Source organism: Bubalus kerabau, chromosome 7 (assembly GCF_029407905.1).
Source record: "Bubalus kerabau isolate K-KA32 ecotype Philippines breed swamp buffalo chromosome 7, PCC_UOA_SB_1v2, whole genome shotgun sequence".
In the NCBI taxonomy this organism is placed as follows: domain Eukaryota; kingdom Metazoa; phylum Chordata; class Mammalia; order Artiodactyla; family Bovidae; genus Bubalus; species Bubalus kerabau.
Genome location: NC_073630.1, coordinates 60,130,727 through 60,138,832, shown reverse-complemented (window position 1 = coordinate 60,138,832; position 8,106 = coordinate 60,130,727). Strand labels below are relative to the sequence as shown.

General features: G+C 36.9%; 1 protein-coding gene across 1 annotated transcript in view; it reads left to right on the top strand.

Annotated features, from left to right (window-relative positions):
* ARAP2 (ArfGAP with RhoGAP domain, ankyrin repeat and PH domain 2) overlaps nucleotides 1–8,106 on the top strand; it is a 573,065-nt gene that overhangs the window by 62,593 nt on the left and 502,366 nt on the right. The window lies entirely within an intron of this gene.

Here is an 8,106-nt window from a genome sequence, read left to right as displayed (position 1 = left end):
ATGAAGGAAGGAAGGAGGGGGTAGAACACCCAAGGTGATTCATATTTATTTAATCAGTACATCTTAGAGGGTTTTATTTTCCCATCCCCTCCCCCTCCCAGTGATTAAGTGCTGCTACAAAAAAGGAGTTAAGTTAATCATCTCATCATTGAGATAATAATTAATTTACAAACTAGTGTCATCATGCCTATTGGGGCTGGCAATCACAGCTTCAATCTTCAAATTACTAAGCATTTTTACAAATGATATCCCATCTTTCCTTTACCAGTTATGGAATGTGTTTAGGAAATTTAACAGGCTTCATTAGAATAAAGCAGTCTGTAGTGACAGACTTTGTCCAGCATTCCTGTTTCATGAACCCAAATTCTGATGGTGCAAAGGAAAACAAAAAAACTGGTACATGATGTATCTCAAATTCTTATTTTTCTAAAAGTTTCTAAAGAGTGGTAACAGCATTTTACACGTCTATGCCATCTTCATCCAAGCTTCATGGTTTACTCATAACTGGGGATATGATTTAAACTTTGTGCTTTAGTTCCTTCAACTATCAAATGTAAATGTTTTCTTTGTAAATGACTTATTGTCAGAATTAAAGAATGTAATACATGTAGAGAAATTTGATCAATGTCTGGCATATCATCAGCACTAAGTAAATGTCATGGAATAGTAGTTGTATAAAATAATCAAAGGTTGGCACAGATTACATGATAACTAAACATTAGCTTAAACTGATAAATACCAAACTAAATATTTCCCCTTTAATCGTGTTAACTTGGACTTTTTCTGCTGTGTTAGACTAAGGGGGCATTTCTTCAAACATGGCTGCTAAATTCTTTAAAGGTTTTGACCAAAAACAAGCCTACTCATTCTCTTAATGCCTTTAATTTTTGATTTAATGATTCAGATTTTATGAGGACTCCACCACTGAGAAGTGAATGAAAACAGGGTTTGTCTTTCTTATTTCAGAGTACATAAATATTTGTAATGAATTGAACCTTACCTACAGACATAATTGCTACTTTTCATTCTGAAATAGAGATTTAAAACCAAATATGAGAGATAATCTTAGAAAGAAATCATAAGTATAGATTGTGTCATCAAAGTGCCAAAACAAATCAGACAATTCAGTAAAAGTTTCAGTCTTGTAGGCATCATTCCAGATTGTTGTCAAGTATTAGGATGGAGATTTTCACTGATAGGGCTACCTTTTAAATGTACCAGGTTTTTGGCATTGCAGATACATCATCATGATGACCAGCCTACTATATACAGACTTTGGCAAATTTAGGGTCACACTCCTCAGAGAAAGTGAAATTAGCTATTGCTGTATCTTAAATTAGGAATTAAAAAATAATCTGTGATTCATCAATGGCAGTTAAAGAAATCATTCTATCAGTGATTAAAAAAAAATCTTTTCCATTAGAAAAATATGATTTTATATATATTTAGAAAGTATAAAGTAGGCTCAGACTCGTCAGATATTTTGAAATAATTTTCATGTAATTTATGTCAAATTTTAAAATTTAAATAATATTTTATTTCAAATTAGAGCATAAGAAAAACAGTACTGGATAAATCATTATAGAAATTTAAACAAATGTATGCCTGATAACACTCTGAGAGGCATTCACCCAATCCCTTAGCGCTAAGGTTTCTACTCTATCCTGTGTGTGTGCTAAGTCACTTCAGTCATGTCTGACCCTTGTGACCTCCTGAACTGTAGCTTGCTGGGCTCCTCTGTCCATGGGATTCTCCAGGCAAGAATACTGGAGTGGATTGCCATTTCCTTCTTCAGGCTATCTTATGTAACTATTACTATATTAATTTTTGGAACAATAACTATTTATAACATGTAAGCAAATGAGGGAAAGAGGGACATATTTTTACCAAGCAGCCAGACCCTGCCTTCTCTGTGTGTATTTTTAGAAACACTCTGGGTGTTGTTCAGCCCATGGCCATGCTTTTCCTTCTTCCCCTCGGCAGGAAGGCATGCTTCAGTGCAACAGGACTTCCCACCTGTGGCATTGTGGCTGTAGCTGTTGGCGCCATCCTGTACTAAGGATTCTTAGCAGCACCCCCAACCACTACCCACTAGATGCCAGTACTACACCCCCTAAATCCAGTTGTGTCAATAAAAAGTATCTCCAGACATTGCCAAGTGTCCCCTAGGAGGTCAAAAAGTCTCACCAGTTGAGAACAACTCTACTGTAGTCAATCAGAATAATCTGCCACCCTATTTTTTTACCACATCCATTCCCCCAACACACCAACTTTCATGGTATGCACAGAGTTCTGAGTCTGTTGTTAGTATCCCAATTCAATTAGCCACATCCAAGCAAATGAATTCTGTGAGAAGCAATATTAAAAGGTAGATGTTGTTATGCTCCTTCACATCTTGATTTATGTTAAAAGTTCTATTATAGAATTCACATTGTTTAAATCACCATCAAATAGAACCCTTCTTTGGTATTCTTATATTTTCAGTTATATTTGATTCAAAATATTTAGATATAAAGAAGGAAAAACTGATAAATTGAAGGGTTTCAATTCAGTTCAGTCAATCAGATGTGCCTGACCCTTTCCAACTCATGGACTGCAGCATGCCAGGCTTCCATGTTGGTCACCAGCTCCTGGAGCATGTTCAAACTCAAGTCCTTTGAGTCAGTGATGCCATCCAACCATCCTACCCTTTGTCATCCCCTTCTCCTCCTGCCTTCAATCTTTCCCAGCATCAGGGTCTTTTCCAATGAGTTAGTTCTTCGCATCAGTTGGCCAAAGTTTTGCAGTTTCAGCTTCAACATTAGTCCTTCCAATGAATATTTAGGAGTGATTTCCTTTAGGATGGACTGGTTGAATCTCCTTGCAGTCCAAGGGACTCTCAAGAGTCTTCTCCAATACCACAGTTCAGAAGCATCAGTTCTTCAGCACTCAGCTTTCTTTATAGTCCAAATTTCACATCCATACATGACTACTGGAAAAACCATAAGTTTGACTAGACAAGCTTTTGTTGGCAGAGGCCAACATGATGCCTCTGCTTTTTAATATGCTGTCTAGATTGGTCATAGCTTTTTTTTCCAAGGAGCAAGTGTCTTTTAATTTCATGGCTGCAGTCACCATCTTCAGTAATTTTGGAGCCCCCCAAAATAAAGTCTGACATTGTTTCCATTGTTTCCCCATCTATTTGCAAAGAAGTGATAGAACCGGATGCCATGATCTTAGTTTTCTGAATGCTGAGTTTTAAGCCAGCTTTTTTCATTCTCTTTCACTTTCATCAAGAGGCTCTTCAGTTCCTCTTCACTTTCTGCCATAAGGGTGTTGTCACCTGCATATTTGAGGTTATTGATATTTCTCCTGGCAATCATGAGTCCAGCTTGTGCTTCATCCAGCCTGGCATTTCACATGATATACAACTCACATAAGTTAAATAAGCAGGGTGACAATATATAGCCTTGACGTACTCCTTTCCCAACATGGAACCAGTCTGTTGATCTGTGTCTGGTTCTAACTGTTGCCTCTTGACCTGCATACAGATTTCTTAGGAGGCTGGTAAGGTGGTCTGGTATTCCCATCACTTTAAGAATTTTTCACAGTTTGTTGTGATCCACACAAAGGCTTTGATGTAGTCAATAAAGCAGAAGTAAAATTAGCACACAAAACCCCATTCTCTGTAACCTGAACATACTGAGTGATAGATATACTTGTATGTACATATATAACTGCACACACACACACACTGCAATCATTATTGTCAAAGCCAACAAATCAAATGTTTTTGATCTGTAAATGCCAGAAATGTTTCAAAGTGAGAAAATGAGTAGGGTGGTTCATATAAAAGGAAAAAAATACGATTTCTTTCCTGGAAAAACATTCCTCTATGTATGGCCCTTTACCAAAAGTTAAAGATAAGAGAAAAAATTACTGGAAAAAGGGTACACTGCAACTAGAAAGGCTAATCTTCAGACTTAAAATCGGTGGGTGTCTATTCGACCTCCACCAATGGGGATCCCCAGAAACCTTCATCCTGAGATCCACTTTGGACCTTATAGCTATGGGAAATTCATTGCTTCCTACTTCCAATGGCCATATAGTTTCCTATTGTGGAGTGATTGGCAATGGAATATACATTTTCTTCTTTGGAAACAGAACAGTAGCTAAAAGAGGAAAATCAAAACATTTGACAAAACAATTATTAGATTATGAAAGATTCATTCAAAAAGCATCATGAATAAGACCCCAGCATTCTGGTCTAGCTTCTTTGCCCAGCTATGTGAAGCATGAACCGTCAGTCCTAGGTGCTCCCGGAAATACTCTGTTCTCAAAGTCTCTTCAAGAAAATAATGCATTGAAACAACACCTACATCACCAAAAAAAAAAAAAAGAGAGAGAGAGAGTTAAGGCTAAATATATATTTAGGGAAATACATATTCTTAAATTTTAAAACTATGTTTAAATGTCTAAAGCATACCCTTGGTATTTTCAGTTTCAACCATCTGCTTTCATGTTAGTCTTGTCTTTATAATTCTAAGAACAATGAGACATTGTTTCTTTAACATTTTTTATAAATAAAAGACTCATTTTAATGATTTTCCAAAAGTAAAGGTACTTTAATCAAAATATATGTTGGTACTACTACACTTATAAACTGAAATCTGTGAGCAATTTAAATGCCCTTTCTCCACTTCAAATAATTATTTCCACTAGAAAACTCCTTTTGAAAGAGCAGCAAATCACCCCAACACAAAAGAATGCAGCATGTAATGCCTTTCAGCAGCGGCAACCCAGAAGCTTTGCTTTATAGCATTGGATGGTTTAACAATAGACTTCAACTGCAGCGGAAACATGAACAGGTTTTGCAGACCCAGAAAGGTACTTTCAGGTAAGAGCTACAATTATCCATGAACACAAGTGGCAACTGAGACAGCAGGAGAGAAAAGTTGCCAAAAGTAGAGAAAATACATAGGAAAGAATAATTGTATCTGAGACAAAGTTATAGAAGGAAAGCAAACATAACTGAACATTTAAAAATGTACATCAAGTTTTAAAATGTAAAGATCAGGGTAGTGATGGTTAGAATTAAGCTTTAAATTCACCTTTCTATTAATTTCGAATTTGAAACAAGCCCTGATCTAACTCTGTTAAAATTTTTCAGTATGCCAAATGTTATATTTTTAAATAAGGACTTCAACATTAGAGATTTGTTTTGATGATTTTCCTAAAGGAAAGGAAGTTTAGCTCAAAGATGAACTGGTACCACTTCTATAAATATAAATCTGTGAGGAATTTTTAAATGTTCTTTCTTCAGCTATGAATGACCAGGGGGCAATCATAAGAATGACCCTGGCAGATGGGAATAGAACACCAGAGAGTCCAACAGCTGAGATTTTAAATTTATTGTCTAGTATGCCCAGAGGTCATGCTTCTCACTGGGCTACTGTCAGCCAATGAGGTGGAAGGTGAGGAGTGGATAGGCATATTAAGCAAATCAGAGTGTCCATGACTCAAGGCCTCCTTTGTATAACAGTTAAGTATACTTGCCCTAGTCTTCCCACTCTCTCTCCAAAGTCAAACCAGCATCTTAGGCACACGAGTTTCCCAGCATTTCACAGATCCCTCCCTATTTTCTATTACAAAAGCATCTCTCTTGATACACTTTTTCATTAATCCAATTTTGGTTTCTGACCTAACCTAACATGGAGCTCATATTAGTAAATCAATATATTCTTAGCTTCCTGGTTAGTTGGTCTGAAATCCTAGGGAAAAGCCAAGCACTGATGTGCTCTAAAAATTCTGGTTTTCAATGATAAAAATTTTACTTAATGGCGAATGTACCCTCCCCAAAATGAAATGGAAGAGACAAAAGTAATCATAATATATTAAGTTAAAGGGGATTTTAAAAAGGCATAACAATTAGTAAAATTATAATCTTAAATGTGTAAAACAGTATGCATGAAATGAGTGTAATGCATTATACTAGGTATTTTTGTGTGTGTGTGTATGATTTTTCTTTTTCCTTTATTTTTTTTTTAAATTTTATTTTATTTTTAAACTTTACATAATTGTATTAGTTTTGCCAAATATCAAAATGAATCCGCCACAGGTATACATGTGTTCCCCATCCTGAACCCTCCTCCCTCCCCATACCATCCCTCTGGGTCGTCCCAGTGCACCAGCCCCAAGCATCCAGTATCGTGCATCGAACCTGGACTGGCAACTCGTTTCATACATGATATTTTACATGTTGCAATGCCATTCTCCCAAATCTTCCCACCCTCTCCCTCTCCCACAGAGTCCATAAGACTGTTCTATACATCTGTGTCTCTTTTGCTGTCTCGTACACAGGGTTATTGTTGCCATCTTTCTAAATTCCATATATATGCGTTAATATACTGTACTGGTGTTTTTCTTTCTGGCTTACTTCACTCTGTATAATAGGCTCCAGTTTCATCCACCTCATTAGAACTGATTCAAATGTATTCTTTTTAATGGCTGAGTAATACTCCATTGTGTATATGTACCACTGCTTTCTTATCCATTCATCTGCTGATGGACATCTAGGTTGCTTCCATGTCCTGGCTATTATAAACAGTGCTGCGATGAACACTGGGTACACGTGTCTCTTTCCCTTCTGGTTTCCTCGGTGTGTATGCCCAGCAGTGGGATTGCTGGATCATAAGGCAGTTCTATTTCCAGTTTTTTAAGGAATCTCCACACTGTTGTCCATAGTGGCTGTACTAGTTTGCATTCCCACCAACAGTGTAAGAGGGTTCCCTTTTCTCCACACCCTCTCCAGCATTTATTGCTTGTAGACTTTTGGATCGCAGCCATTCTGACTGGCGTGAAATGGTACCTCATAGTGGTTTTGATTTGCATTTCTCTGATAATGAGTGATGTTGAGCATCTTTTCATGTGTTTGTTAGCCATCTGTATGTCTTCTTTTTTGCTGTGTTTACTAATCTTTTCACTATATTCCATGTTTAATTTAATTGGATGTTAATTAGTTTAATTGAAAAACAATTTAAGATTGTATTGGGAAGAAAGATAAAAATATATAAGAAACAATATTAACCAAGTGAAGGGTAGGGTAAAATGAGATAAAAATAAAACAATTGGGGACTATCTCATAGATCTTTATATAACTACTTTCTCCAAGAAAAATGTGAACTAGACTATTGACTGACTCCTGGTGTATATCCTTGGTACCCTCTCACCATAGAATTGTTTGTTTGGTTGGAAATCCTCATTTTTCTGCTAGAGGAGGTGTAGCCCTGACCTTTGTGTACCAGATTTCTTCAGGAAACTCCATCATCATCATTATCATGTGAGTCACTCAGTCAAGCATCCAGAGATTCTTGTCCATTCTTACTGGTGATCTCTGTCCTCTGCCAGTGCATTCAGAGAACCTGACCACCCTTCTGGGTACCTCTATGCCACTCTGCTATGCTCAAGCCTATAGATTCCTCTTTCCACATAGATTATTCTTGAAAATATATTAAGCTTTAATAGCATCAAAATGAATGAGATAAACTAGGAAAACCTAATTTTCTCAACTTTGCATTTCATTTTTCTTTTTGCTCTGGACTCCAATTTTCCAATGGAAGAAATATAATTTCTAATTACAGATGACTTTATCATATGCAGTTTAAAAGTTTCTTTCAGGTAAATAACGAGTCCTTGCAAGATTCGAAGTCCTCATCATGTTTACTTCACTGAGGGACCTGACCCATGAAGTTCTTATTTCCTGTTAAGAGTGGCTATAGGAAGAAATATTCATAATGTCATGGACTTAGGGAACTGGGTTGCCTTCTGTGTTTCATCTTCCTCTAAGGAAGTTCATCCAACATGTCTCTGTGGTTTAGCATCTATTCTCAGTTCCTTTTCTGCTAGAGTGTCCATGGATTATTTAACTCATGGTCTTTTCACTCTCCTTGATAGAAATAAAATATGGTGATTGGTTTCACAGAGGTTAGCCATCTCCCTCTCTAGGGGGTGCCATTCCCTTCTCTATGGGATCTTCCCTACCCAAGGAATGAACCCATGTCTCCTGTGTCTCCTGCATTGCAAGCAGATTCTTTACCACTGAGCCACCAGGGAAGCCCAGATAGGCAA